Source organism: Spermophilus citellus (assembly GCF_964194105.1).
Source record: "Spermophilus citellus genome assembly, chromosome: 1".
In the NCBI taxonomy this organism is placed as follows: domain Eukaryota; kingdom Metazoa; phylum Chordata; class Mammalia; order Rodentia; family Sciuridae; genus Spermophilus; species Spermophilus citellus.
This window is the reverse complement of record NC_138182.1, coordinates 150,984,974-150,999,324: the sequence shown is the minus strand read 5'-3', so window position 1 is coordinate 150,999,324 and position 14,351 is coordinate 150,984,974. Positions and strand designations below refer to the sequence as shown.

Below are 14,351 nucleotides of genomic sequence, written 5' to 3'. Positions count from 1 at the left end.
GTTCATGTGCAGGTAGAGTCTTGATAGAATGGACCTCAGGCCTGTGCCTCTTCCTGCCTTTCTGCTTCTGTTCTGCTTTCTTACAAAAACATCTCCAATTTTTCTCTGCCTCTCCCTAACCCTTTGCATATATGCTTTGGGTGAAGTTGAAGACTATTGAACTCCAGGAGGGGGCATTCAACTTCTTCCTGGCCACGGTATGACAGTCTTCTGAATGTGTTCGGTTCATCGTTGGAAATGAAAGTCAGGCCCAGGATATTTGTTCAGCTGTCGAGGGGGAGCTCTGGGCTTGAACCTAATAGAAGCAGACATCCATTTTGATTCAATATGGCACCTGATGTTAAAGTCACTATGGAGGTAGGAAGATCTGAGTGGCTTTAGCCCCTAGATTAAGCTACACCTAAAGCTAGTAGTATGCTTTTTCTGATCTTTCAAAGCTATTTGAGCCAACTAATTCCTTTTCTTTTTTCTTAAGAAAAAAGAAAAGGAATTAGATGATTGGATTTCCAATCATCTTAAGACTAATATAGTAGACCCAGAGACAAAGAGTAATATGAAAAAGATAAGATTAGGACCTGAAAATTTGTCAATTATACTAGGCCCCATCTGAGGAAAACTGCAGCTTGGAGGCCTTGAGTCCCCAAAAAGAAAAGTAGATAGCTAGAATGTGTCATGTCCTTGGCACTGCACAGGGGTGAATCTTTTAGTTCTAAAGAGATGTCAGACTATTAAAACTAAATAGTGTGTATATTTGAGGTTCATCAGGAAATCTCTATTTTGGCTTGGCCTTGTTTGTGCTCTTCTACTGGAAAAAGATTCATGGATCTTCTACCATAAGCATCTGGTCTCACAGCAGTTCAGTTGTCTTGCAAATCAACCTGGGACCTGCTACATTTGGCAGTCTCTTGTGAATTTTCATTGTTATAGTCAATCTGCTTAACAATGCCTGTTTCAGGGAACCCTGGCATTTTGTGGAGGTAGTCTACTTATGTGGCTTCAAATAACTCCATCATTCCATGTATGTACATGCAGCTCCTCCCTGGCTTATATCCTCTCCTCTTGAATTTAGATTAGACTTGTGATTGTTTTCATGGACAGAATACAGGGGAAGTGACATTCTTCATAAGGCCTGGCAACTTCTACTTCCTTCCTCTTGGAACCCTGGGTTGCCATGTGAAAAAGGACAGCCAGAAAAGTGAGAGAATGAGGTACTACACAGAGATGCCTGGTTGGGGAACACTGAGGTGCCAGACATCCAACATTGAGCCCCCCTGAGGCACAGGCATGAGAAAGCACAAGTGAGACCAATATAACTGTCCAGCTGAGCATGTGAATCATGAGATATAATCAAATTATTGCTTTATGCTGCCAAGATTTTGTTATGCAACTAGACTTCCCCTCCTCCATACACACTATGCCAATCACAAAAAAAGCAACTCCTTCTGGACACATGAATTACAAAAAGGCCCCTCTTTCTCTACACTAGAGCACAGGTGGCCAGAGCACAGGAGGAGAGAACCAGCTGGATATCTGTTCCACTGGCCCCTCAGGCTGGTACTTTATGTATAGCTACACAACTCCAGTAGTCTGGGGGCTAGAGGTTGTGTAGAAGGATGTCTAAGTAATTAGTCAGCCTGCACTTGTTCCCATTAATCCCTTACCTGTGCTGAACTTTTGCATTGCTTTGCCCTTGACCCGTGTCTTGTGGAACTAGAGGCTTAGGCTGTCACTGCTGTCATGGCAAATAGAAGGCAATGATCAGCTCAAGCCAATGCTGAGGAGAAGCAAGTACAGAACTCTTGTTCTGAATAGATCATTTGGATCTTTGAATAGTTTTTGTCCCTTAATCCTTTTCTCATCCTGCCAACTCTTCTCTGTCCCAGGCAACAGTTATCCATTTTGCACATTCTTAAGCAATTCTTTGTGAGAGCCAAATGATATTGGTTGCTATCATTCGTTCCTGCAACCCATTTCACTCTCATTTCTTCAGGGTTGATGTTTCAGGAAGGAGCAAGTAGCCCATGTTAGATTGCCATGCAGGTGCGTGGTCAGTTATATTCTTCAACATAGTCTCTAGTGCAATTTAACAGTCTGCTGGGTGTTACTCTTCCCTAGACTTACTCAGAACAGGGTGGGGTCTGATTCATCTCTGTGCCCAGACTATCAGTTGACTATTGCTTACTGATGCAAGCATCACGAATCAGATTACTCCTTCTCTACTCACCTTCAATCACTACAGTTTGTCCTGAACAGAACAGCCTGATCTTTGAACACAGCTGTGGTCAATAACTCAAGCGAGGGCCGCAAAACTGTCCATTAATTTATCAGACTGAACTACCATTAGTGGACAGAAATGGGCCATTAATTTGTTTTCTGCAAAACTGAAACAGGAAGAATTATTCGACTTGTTAAAGACTGAGTATTTGGTCTTTAGGCAGATTAAGACACTGGCTGAGGTTAAAAGTCTGCAAGCTGATCTGTGTTCCCAAGCGATTGACAGGCGAAGGCCTGAGAAGAAATCGCGAGAAGCAAAATAAAAGAAAAAAGTGAAGAGATAAAAGTGAACCACCAGAGACAACAAAGGAGATGAAACAAGGGAGGACCGTTAGGAAGAAGAGAAAAATAGAAGCAACGGTGCAGGAAAGGAGTGAGGAGAGCGGGAACAGAGGGTTGGAGGGCGGTCCCTGCAGCGCGCCGGGCCGGCTCAATGCTCCCCAAAACAGGGAAGAGGGGGCGGGGCTTCGGGCGTTTGAAGAGCGACCCCCCCCTAACCGGACGCAGGATGGTTGCATCTGGACGCAGCGACCAATGGGCTGCCGGGATGTTGGAGCGGCGGCGGCGGTCGGGGCGCTAGCTGGCTGGGGGACGGCGGCCGCCGCCATGATGCTTGTTTGCTTTCAATGAAAAAGAGGGGGGCGCGAAGGAGGAGGCGTCGGCGTCGGTGGCGGCGGCGTCGGCGGCGCGGAGGAGAAGGCGGCGGTGGGCGCAGCGACGAGGGCGAGCCAGGGGGCCGAGAGGGCGGGAGGGCGTAGTGGTGGCCCGTCGGGGCGGCTGAGGCGGGCAACTGAAGCGGTAGCTCTCGGAGTGGAAACAAAGACCGGCGGCTGAGGCGACAGAGGAGCGGCGGTGGCGGCGCTGCAGCAGCGGGCGGGACTGGTATGGTGGTTCCACAGGTCAGACCCCGCTGCACTCAAAGGGAGGAGGCGGTGGCAGCGGCGGAGGAAGGCGGCGCACCTCGAGAGGTGAGCGAGACGGGCCCGAGGCCCGACCCGGGCTGCTCCCCGACTAGCCGCGCACGGCCCTTCAGGTCGGTCGTGCCGCTTGTAGCCGGAGCACGCCGGGATAGGTTGCGGGCAACTTTAGTTTTATGAGTGGCAGTCACACTCGCTCTGCCAAGCTGGCGGCTGTTGGGGGCGCCCTCTCGACGCGACCGCCTTTCCGGGGCCGCGCCCCCGTGCCGAGTCTGGAGGACGTTGATTGACGGTGGTGGAGGCGGCGCTCAAGGGGCGGGGGCGGGCGCCCTAGCTCTGGGACCCAGGCTCCGGTCACCCTCAGCAGCCGGTATCCCTGTTTCGTGTCCTGGACGGGTGGCAACTTTGGAAGTGACTCTGGGAGTGCGCGCTGTGGAGTGTGGAACTTCGCACTCCGTAGCCGCAGTTACCGCCAAGCGGGAAACCAACCGCTCCCCCCTCTCCCCGAATTTTTTAAATTCAGTTTAACTCAGATATTTTTTTGGGGAAGCGGTGAATTACATGCTTGAAAAAGCACTAAGCACCAGATAAAAAGAGATTTATAGTATGGTTTTGTTGAGGTCACGGAGATAGTACTAATTACTTAAGCAATTTTCTCCAGTAACGCAGATTAAATCTTGGCTTTTCATTTTTCAGCACCAGTCATTTACTATGGGAACCTTTTTTTCCCTTTGACTCTTAACACCGCTCGTTCCCTGAGAGAGCTTGCTAATAGACACCTGTAACCTTTTTTTCTTTAACTGTTAACCAAACGACAACATTGTGAATGGTCGTCTTGCTTGATCTTGGATTTGCTGTTACTGTGTTAAGCTGACGTTGTTGAAATAATCTGCTTAAATTTGAGTTCTTATATTTACCTGTTTTCCAGGTGAATTGTCTCATCATTGCTAGTACTGAATATTCTTGCTTACTTGCGCCTTGGAATTTAACTTTGGAGAGGAAGAAAGTAAATATGAATAAGACAAAAATAAAATGGTGTGTAATGGCACTTTGTATTTTTCATAGTACACTAAAATTTATCACCACTTCAGAACAGTTTTGAAGGGCTTAGGAGCTGTTGTTGCTACTGATCAAAAGGTTTTGAAGACTTTCTTTTTTGGTAATTGTTGCTAAGATAGTTACCACAGTCCTTAATGTGTGTGAAGACTTTTAAAATTCAGAATAAAAGTTACTTAATGTCTTTAGTTCAGCTATCTAGTCCAGTCATATTGCTGTAAACAAAATATTTGAACTGCTGCTCATGAGAAAACTGAGACCTAGAAAGGTTAAATTGACTTGTCTTAAGATATAACAGTTATGTGGAGGGCATGAAAGTGTGATGAGAGTGTGTAATTGTTGATGATTTGTTCCCTTGGGAAAGAAGGGTTTTTTTTTTTTTTAATGGATAGAAATTATTTAAGGTAGTTACGGCTGGTTAATTCTCAGTAGAGGAACAGGATGGTTACTGAAATGGTCAAAAGAGACTGTGTGATAAAGATACTTTTTTTTTTTTTTTTGAGACTGAAGTTTCTCCCTGAAAGTCAATCCTTGCATAATTTCAGATGATAAGTGGTGACATAGCTAAAGAAGCCTCCTTTTGAATACCTGTTCAATCTGTAGGCATTTTCATGTTTCTTAAGTCTTGTTGGCAAAGTAAAACTGCAGTTGTTGGAAAATTTCAGACTCCTTCATTTGAACAGACATGAGCTTGGTCCTGACTACAAATAAAGACATTGTAGGAATTTGTAAGTATGTATTTTGATTAATGCTTAGATATTCCACTATACCCCTATTAGTCTTTGTATATTCTTTAATGCATACACCTTTTTTATATATAATGCAACCAAAAAGGGTAATGTATATAAGGCATATTGAAATAAATAGGTAAGGCAGCTCGCAGGTGAGGGGTCAGTATCTTCAGCATGTTTGTAACTCGTTCCCATATGCAAGGTCCACTGGTTGGGAAGCTCTGGTTTAAAGCATTTTTCACTTTGAAAAATTTCCAAATAGGTTCAGGTAAGAATGTGTTTTACTGGAGAAGGTACTTTTGTTTGTGGGTATGTCATGCTTTCTACAAGTTTGTTGTGTGACTGGAACTTAATGTATTATTTAGAAAAGAAAGTTCCCCAACTTTAATTTTCTAATTTTCTAGTTGTACAAAATCTTCTGATGTAGTTTTTTCTAGAGGTAGCCATCTTAAATGAAATGTGAGTAATAAAACACTGTATATGAAGTTAAGAGATCCTGAGTAAGCTAAATTGTAATTATACTATACACATATGTGCATTAGGGTACAAAGGAATGTGCCAGATTTTGGTATTTGAACAAGTAGTTAATGAGGAACAGAATAATTATTTGGATCTGGGATTGGGGTGGTCTTGGCTGCCTTAACTTTACCCTCTCTGGGCTCTTTCTCTTCCTTATCTGTTTATATTTTTTCAAAACTTAAATAACATGTCAAGGAATAGCATATGCTAGCCATAGTGTTGGACACTGAGAATTAAAAAATGAATATACTTAAATTTTGCTATATTTTGCTATATAGGCTTAATATATACTTAAATTTTGCTATATAGGCTTAATAGATGCTGTGGAAGAACAGAAGAATGATTAAACTTATGGAAGGTCTGGAACTGGTTTATAACACTAACACTGAATAGGAGCTTGTCAAACTTGGGAGGGAGTCCTTTCAAACAGAAGGTTTGTACTGAGGTGTCAGATGTTGGAGTAAGGCTAGTGGTAAGGTGTTATTGAAACAGTGGGAGTGACTTGAGAGGAACTCGAGGTGTGTCTGACCTAGATTTTGAAAGACCATGCTTGGGAAGATAGAAATGAAGTTTATTCCTTTCTCAGCAAAGTAGGGAGTCAAAATACTTTAAACAGGAGAGCAAAGTGATTTAGGTATCAATTTTGCATCAGTGTGGAGAGTAGAGTGGAGCCAACACAAGTTAAAATCAAATCGTTAGAGATGTTACTGACAGTTTCTTCTTTTTCACTTGGATGTGGTGGTGTCTCTTGTCTGTGGTCCCTTGTAGTGGGCTTGAGGGCTCTGCTCAATTACTGTAGAAGAGAGGGTCACTTAAAATAAAAATGTCAGTATTTTGGGGAGAGATGTTAAAAGCAGCCAAAAAATGAAAGCCCTACATGAAAGTTCAGGTTTGAGAACTTTCTTTCTGAGTTAGGCTTAGGCAGACTAGAGAACTTAGCTGGAAAAATTAACCTTATGCTCACCAGACTTCAAAGCCACCAAGTTAAGGTTATGACTGTCCCAATGGTTTGTTAGGATTTGGTCTGTAAATGTGTTGTGAAATTTTGGGAAAAGACAGAGTTTTCTCCTTGGTAAATTAATGAAATTGGAATATTGAAACTATATAAAGCCAAAGAACTCATAAAGCTGTTAATTTATAGTCAGTTCTGCTGTAAAGCAATATATAGACTCCTTAGAGTCACTGTGCTGTGCAAAATTGTACTGGAGAAACCACAGGTCCTATGGGAAAGAATGAGATTAGGATATAGCACTTAAAAACTTTGGCAGTGACACATTAAAAAAAAAAACTAAAAAATTGGTTGGAGCTTTTTATACATGTTAAATAGTTACGATGTAAATACACAACAAATGTGGTAATTTAAGGTGAAAAATATCTAATTTGCTTGTACAAATGGACCTCAGAAGGGTTGTTGCTTATGAATTATTGTGAATTGGTGGAAGGAGAGTTACCTGAAATCAGATAAAAAATTGTTCACCCCAGAAATGAACGGTCACTCATAACACAAGGTAAACTGACTTAGCTAGTGAGTGTTTAAATGTGTTTTATGTATTTCTCTTCATCTTATTTCAATTGGGTGCAGTTTTCTACTTTTACTTAGTGTTGTTTGCAGACAAAATTGCACATAAGCAAATGAGAAATTTGCATTATATTCATATTGTTCCCTAATATATCATTCATGTTGGAAAAAATTCACATTTTCAAAACAATTGTTTTATAGCATAACTGATTATACTTGAATATAGCACTTGAAAATAGTACTATAAGCTGGATGTGGTGGTGCAGCCTGTAATCCCAGCAACTGGGGAGACTGAGGCAGGAGAATTGTAAGTTCAGGGTCAGCCTTGGCAAAGTGAGACCCTGTCTTAAAAAAAGAAAGAGCTGTGTACCGTGTCATAAGCCTGTAATCCCAGCCACTCTAGAGGCTGAGACAGAAGGATTGGAGGCTGAGACAGGAGGATCTTAGGCTGAGAAAGGAGGATCGTGAGTTCAAAGCCAGCCTCAGTAATGGCGAGGTGCTAAAGCAACTCAGTGAGACCCTTTCTCTAAATAAAATAGAAAAAATAGGCTGGGGGATGTAGCTTGGTAATTGAGTGCCCCTGAGTTCAATCCCTGACACATCTGCCTCCCCCCACCCTCGGTCAAAAAAAAGAAAAAAGGGCTGGGGGATGTACCTTAGTGGATATCAATTCAATTACCTGGATTCAATTCCCAGTACAAAACAAAAAGCAAAACAAACCAATAATAATAGTACTATAACTCAGTTCCAAAAATACTTAATGAGCAACCCTTGTGTCCCAGGTACTGTTTAGACACTACCTTTGTGGGGGTTATGGTCTTGTTTATAATGGTGTGAACAGAAAGACAAAAAGCACTCATCAGGTTATATCAGTTAGGAATATATAAACCATTTTGGGCATGCTTAGAAAGGAAAAATTTAATTCTTCTCGGGAAACTTGAGGGAGTGACCTCAGATGTCTTTGAGCTGGATCTTGAGGAATAAATAGGGATTTGTCAGGCTGAGTAGGATATTTTAGGGAAAAGAAATAGCATGTCCAAAATCAAATTTACAGCTTGGGTTATGGAACATAGGATACAAAGATGAAAGGAATAAGAAGAGGTCAGAAACAGCTTGTAAATAGTGTTAGGTGTTTTCTTAAAGTGTTAGAACTTCTATCTGTATAGAATGGGAATCCACTGAGAGTTTTGGTAGATAGGGTGGAGAAATGGTGTATATGACATCATATATTTTCATGGGGTACATAGTAAAAATGTGGAAGCTGGATTAATGGGGTTAAGATACTGGAATTAGAGAATATCATGTAAATACTGCATGATAACATTTACATGTAGAGTGATAGTTCATTTAGATCTTCCTAAGAAATCAAAGTCATAAGAGATAGGAAAGTATATAATAACTTTGATATTAGAATTAGAGATAGACAAGCAGTGAACTATAAAAATAGGAAAGGTATGATTCAGAAATTTTTTACCTTGGGAAACTTGGTAGGATTTAACTTGGGAAATAGAGGAAGAAGAGCAGATTTGGACAAGCAAAGTGGTAGAGTTTGAATAGTTTTTCTTAACTCTTGAATATTTAGATGAGTATGTCTAACAGGTATGTAGATTGTATGTTGGTGGAAGATTTGATAGATTTGATTATTATGTCTTTGGCATTGGAAGTTAGGCTTTTGTAGCAGAAGTAAAATATTGAGAATTATGGACACTGCTGGAAGAGTGTAAGTATGCAAATAAATAGCTGTGAAACTTAATATAGAACAGGAAGAGGAGAGGGCAGGGGGACCTCTTAAGGAACAGGTAGCATTTAGTTTTTGGCAGAATTGAAGTAAAGTGGTTAAGGAGATAAAAGCAGAACAGGAAGTAGCAACATTACAGAGGCCAAAATTGATAAGAGTGCTGAGAAAGAGGAAGTTTTCAGTGGTAATAACTGGTCTCCTAGTTTAGGGGAGGATGAAGTCTGAAAATGGGTGGATAGGATTTGCCAGGTAGGTGAATATAAGCAGAGAAAAATTTTATGGGACCAATATAGATTGTGGATTGGGCACATGGGAGGTTATGATGAAGACTCTTGTTTGAAAATGAGAGGAAAAGAGTAGTAGTTCAAAGAGGAGGCCAAAGTAGAAAGAAGTAGACATCTGTGTTAGTTGTCAATTTTTTGATTCCTTAAGGTCAAAACTTAGGAAGTACATTTCTAATGTATATTTACTTACCTATTTTTCAAACTTTTCCTTGATAGTTTGGCTGGAATAATTGAATTTTTATTTGGTCATATGCATTTTTTTTTGGTGGAATTGATTTCAAAAACAAAGTTATTCCTCATTAGAGGTGGAGTTTATCTGGTGTGAAATCATAATAGTAGAATTTTCAGTCTTCACTTACTAGAAGATGTAGGATTTATTTACATGTTCCTTGTGATAGGTTTGTACTTGAGCTCCATAGCCCAAAGTTCATTTGAATTTTTGGTGCAGGTTTTTTTGGCCGGGATGGGGGGTTACTAGGGATTGAACCTAAGGGTGCTTTACCACTGAACTACATTTCCAGCCCTTTTTATTTTTTATTTTGAGATGGGCCTTGCTAAGTTGCTGAGGCTGTCCTTGAACCTACGGTCCTCCTGCCTCAACCTCCCAAATTACTAGGATTATACATATGTGCCACTAGTCTTAAATATGGAATGAGAGCAAATGGGGAATCATTAGATAATTTTTCCCCCTGAAGTTACTTGTTACAAACTTGGAGACCTAATGAATTAGGCAGTGGGTCTGCTTCAATCTATGTATATTCATTGATTGTATATAGATTTTTATTCGGTAGATTTTGAGTATGGAGTGATAGTTGTATTAGGAGGCCCAGCTCATTAAAGACCAAACAGAAAAGAAGATATGACACTCTAAAATTAAATAAAAAATGACTTGAGTTCAGCTTATTTGAAGGTAAAATATTTTCTTTCATAATATTATGTGTAGTTGTAAGTAACCCACAGTGTCATAAAGCAGTATCTGATGAAGCTAACTTCTGTGTTTTAGACTGATAATTTCCTTTATTACAATCTAAAATTTTTTGGAAATGAAAACTATTTTGGACATCTAAAGAATTGTCATTTGTTTCACAGTTTTAGGGAAATTATTATAGGAAATCCAAAGATTTAGGGTTTGTAGTCATAGAAAGAAAAAAGATTTTTATCTGAATGTGGATAATGTAATGAGCACTGTGTTTTACATGTGTTATTTAACTCTCTCACCAAAATTGTGAACAGATAGTACTGTTTTATAAGTGAAGATATTTAAGCCTTAAAGATGAAGGTAAACACATTGCAGAATTAGGACTTCTCTAATAGATCTGTCTGAGGTCAGTTTGTATTCTTACTGACATTGTGTTGTACTCTTCCCTTTTCTGCTGAACACACTGTCATGTTGTTGTGGCTTGGAATGGACTTTTGTTGTAGATTTGATTGTATAGGGAGACCCACTTGCCCAAATTTATGACCATTTGCACTGGTGGCTAATCATGTTGACACACAGTTACTAATTGGCAGACTCTTAATACTTTTTGATTATGGATCAAAAACCTCACTGGAGTCCACATAAGAATATTTGTCATGTTGGTAAAATATATACACCATATATCTAGTCTGAAAGCATTCTGGGAAGTGTTTTGTTATTTTGGAAATGGCAGTCCCAAAGCAGTGTGTAGCAGATCTTCACTAGAACACACGTGTTTTAGGTGTGTTTTCAAATTTTTTGAAACCTTATCAGTGACTTTTGAGTAAGATTCCAGTGTTATTGATGCTTTGTAAGGTCAGCATTTCATGGAAAATATTCTTTGTTAGTTTTAGGGGGGGAAATGACTGGATCAAAATTGATTCCTTGTATATTAAGAACTTCCCAAATGAATATTTGAATGTTGATAATGTGATGAGTACTGTGTTTTACCTGTGTTATTTAGCAGCTAGAATAAGTGTGGAACGCTGACAGAGACCAATTCCCTCTAGGTACTGGTAACTAGAATATTATGATTTGTTGTAGAAAGAGGGTACCAAGTAGAATTGAAAAATCTTGCAAAAGGTAAGAAAAATGAAAGGATTTATGTTGATGCCTATCATTTGGTGCTGAAGCTAGGGACTAGGTGATCTAGATGCTTGTCTCATGCTAAGGGAACAGATTTAGGTTTGATAGCCTCCTGCTCCTTACCTTTTAGTCTTGGTGAAAATCTTACCACACAAATCATAGTTTTGTTTTTGTGCTGTGCATGTTAGTGGACAGACATAAAAGATATTTGCAAAAATATAAAACTGTTGCCCTTCTCAGTAAATTTTTACTTGTTTTTTAAAAAGTTACTTTTCATAGCAGGGTCATTTGTTAATATGATAAATTGTTATTTTTGAGTTTATAAATATTTTTAAGTTTCTCAGTTCTAATTTGATTGGTTCTTGATAGCTACAACTCACATAAAGGAGAGCTGCTTGAGGTACCAGTTAATTTTAAAGTGTAAAAGGATCCAGAGATGATGGGTTTGAGATCTCTTTAGAGAGAGATCAGGAGTTGAGAATATAGTGATAAGGTTAGCTTGGGAAAGATGATAAGCCTGAGACATAAATAGGGGCTCATGGTTCCTGAAACATTGTATAATGGAAAATTGTATTTAGAGAATGAACTTGTTGGTTGATAGATAGAATCCTATAGAGTAGTTTGAGGCAGTGATGAAATAGAGAGGCTTTGGATCTAGACTGTTCTAGCTTGACATCTCAGCTCTGTTGTTTATTAAGAATATAAGACTGGAGGGAGATTAATATTTAAAATCAGAAACAGTTTCCTTATCTATAAACATAAAATGAGGATGGCTTCTATCTCATGGGTTGCTGTGAGAATTATATTAAGATAATAAGGTCATTATTGCATAGTAGTTGAAAGCACAGACTTAGATGGGTTGAAATAAATTACTCATTCTCTGAATCTTACTTTCTTAATATAAAATGACTAATAGGGTGTACTTACAAGATTATTTGAGGGTTAAATGATATAACATGTGAAGTGCCTAATAGATCTGACAGGTGGTAAGTGCTCAAAAAAAAAAAAAAAACAGTTAAATGTTGTATACTTAGTGTAGTACATAGCAGATAGGTGCTTAACACATTTTTTGCCATTACCTGCATCTGTTTATACTTGTATTTGGCCATAACATGTTACTGAGATTAAAGTTTATATAGTTTGTTCCCTTGCTTCTTATCCCAGGCTATCCTAGAACCAATGTTCTCCGTTTCCTTGTATACTAGGAAGGTTCTTTCTGTTTGGTTTCTCTGGATTTTGTCTTCAACATTAGAAACCAAGTTATCAGTGTTTCATATTCTTGGTAAGATAGTCACAACTTCTTTTACTTCTCTTAGCACTCTTGTAAAATGGTTGCTTTTTTTTTTTTTTTTTTTAAATTTAACTACCACCACTTCCTTCCTTGAATTCATGTAAACATTCACTGAGTACCTACTGTCTGCCAGGCTAGAGAGATGTAAATATACAAATTTTATGGAGCCTATGTTTTTGTAGGGTGAGTTAGATATATTCAAAAAATTAAGGTGGTATTAATGAATACAGCTGTAGACATATTTTCAAGGTTGAGAATAGTTCAAAACAGGAAACAGTATACTGTTTGGGAGGGACAGGGAAGAAGGTTGTAATGGACCTTTTGAAATTAGATATTCATGTTAGCGTTTGAAGGATAACTAGGGATCTTTTGATATCTGGGGCATTTCAGGCAGAAAGAATACCATATGCAAAGACATAGATTTATGAGAGGTAAATAGAAATTGGGGAGATCTATTATGAGGCTAGAGGCACACAGGGGCAGGCAGGTCACAAGCACACATTATTTTGTGATTGAGTATGAGTTTCCTCTGGTATTTTAGTTTAACATAGTGTTAGCCCTCCATATTTTCGAACTCAACCAACTACTGAAAATATTGGAGGGAATATTGGATCTGTACTGAACATACACAATTTTTTTTTTATTTCCTAAGCAATACAATCTAACAGCTGTTACACAGATAGTACTTACATTGTTTTAGGCATTATAAGTAATCTAAAGATGATTTAAAATATATGGGAGGATGTGCATAGTCATATGCAAATACTGTGCTCCTTTATATAAAGGCTTTGGAGCATCCTCAAATTTTGCTATCCACTGAAAATCTTGGAACCAGTCGTCCTAGGACCGGTTGCAGTTACCATGTGATGACTGTATTTACTGTATTTGATCTTTTGTATTAGGTGCAGTGCCAGATTCAAAGGGTACTAAGATGAATAAGATGTAGTTTTAGGACCAAGAATGGTATCTAGGATGAATTATGATGATGGAATAGCTCATGTAAATACTTCAGGAATTAAGGCGGATTCAGTGAGAGATTTAGGAGTTGAAATGGGCTGGAACTGGAGACTGTCATACTCATTTTTGTTTTGAAAACTGGGTGGGGATCATAAGAAGAAGGCAGATTTGAAGATCAAGGTGATAATTTCATTTTTTGGTACGAACTTTTTGATAACCTTGTTTTTTTTTCCCACTAACTGCTTTTTCTGTTCCTCCTAAGGCTATTCAGGTACTTTGTTTCTGAGACATTATCATGGGTTGTTAGATACCTGCCATGGTATTTTCAGCTATTTAAAATAGCAATCTCAAAACCCAGCTAGGACTTAAGCTTTGCGTTTTAGACAACCCATCTTTTTCAGAAGAGTTGTTATTTTGTAGTTTTGTTTTCTGACAGGACACTAATGGTACTTATTTTGCCACTAAGGACACTTGCTAAATAAGGTTTATTATTGTGTAAACTCTTTTACTAGTCAATATATGAAACCTAGCTAAAAGGAGAAAAGGAGTGTCATAACTTTGAGAGGCAGGATGATTTAGGTTTCCAGTGACAATAGAAGTACCTAAGTTGAATTGAAGTTATAAAAAAAGGATTAGGACTGTAGTCCAAGGGAGCCAACTGGTTTTATCTATACTAGATTCAGACTCTAATGGTTTAGATATGTGCTATCCCCCAAAAGCTCATATGTGAAACAATGCAAGAAGATTTAGAGGTGAAATGGTTGGATAATCCAATCAGTCAATTAATCCCCTCATAAGGATTAACTAAGTGAGAACTTGTCTTAAAAAAGTTAATATCTGGGGGTGTAAATCAGTAGTAAAGTATTGATGGGTTCAATTCCCAGTAGCACCAAAAAAGAAAAATGTGTGTTATGGGCCTGCCATCTCAGCCATAAAATAATCATATTTATCAATATATTGTGTTTACATAACATTTAAAATGTCTTAGATACTGATGGAAATGTTCCACATCCTTATGGAA

At 38.9% G+C, this 14,351-nt stretch overlaps 1 protein-coding gene across 1 annotated transcript in view; it reads left to right on the top strand.

Moving 5' to 3' along the window:
• Positions 1–2,620: 2,620 nt before the first annotated feature.
• The window catches only part of CNOT6 (CCR4-NOT transcription complex subunit 6), a 77,395-nt gene continuing 65,664 nt past the window's right edge, over positions 2,621–14,351 (top strand). The window contains exon 1 of the mRNA XM_081281662.1: positions 2,621–3,242. The gene's annotated coding sequence lies outside the window, so the exon portion shown is untranslated. The remainder of the gene's footprint in view (positions 3,243–14,351) is intronic.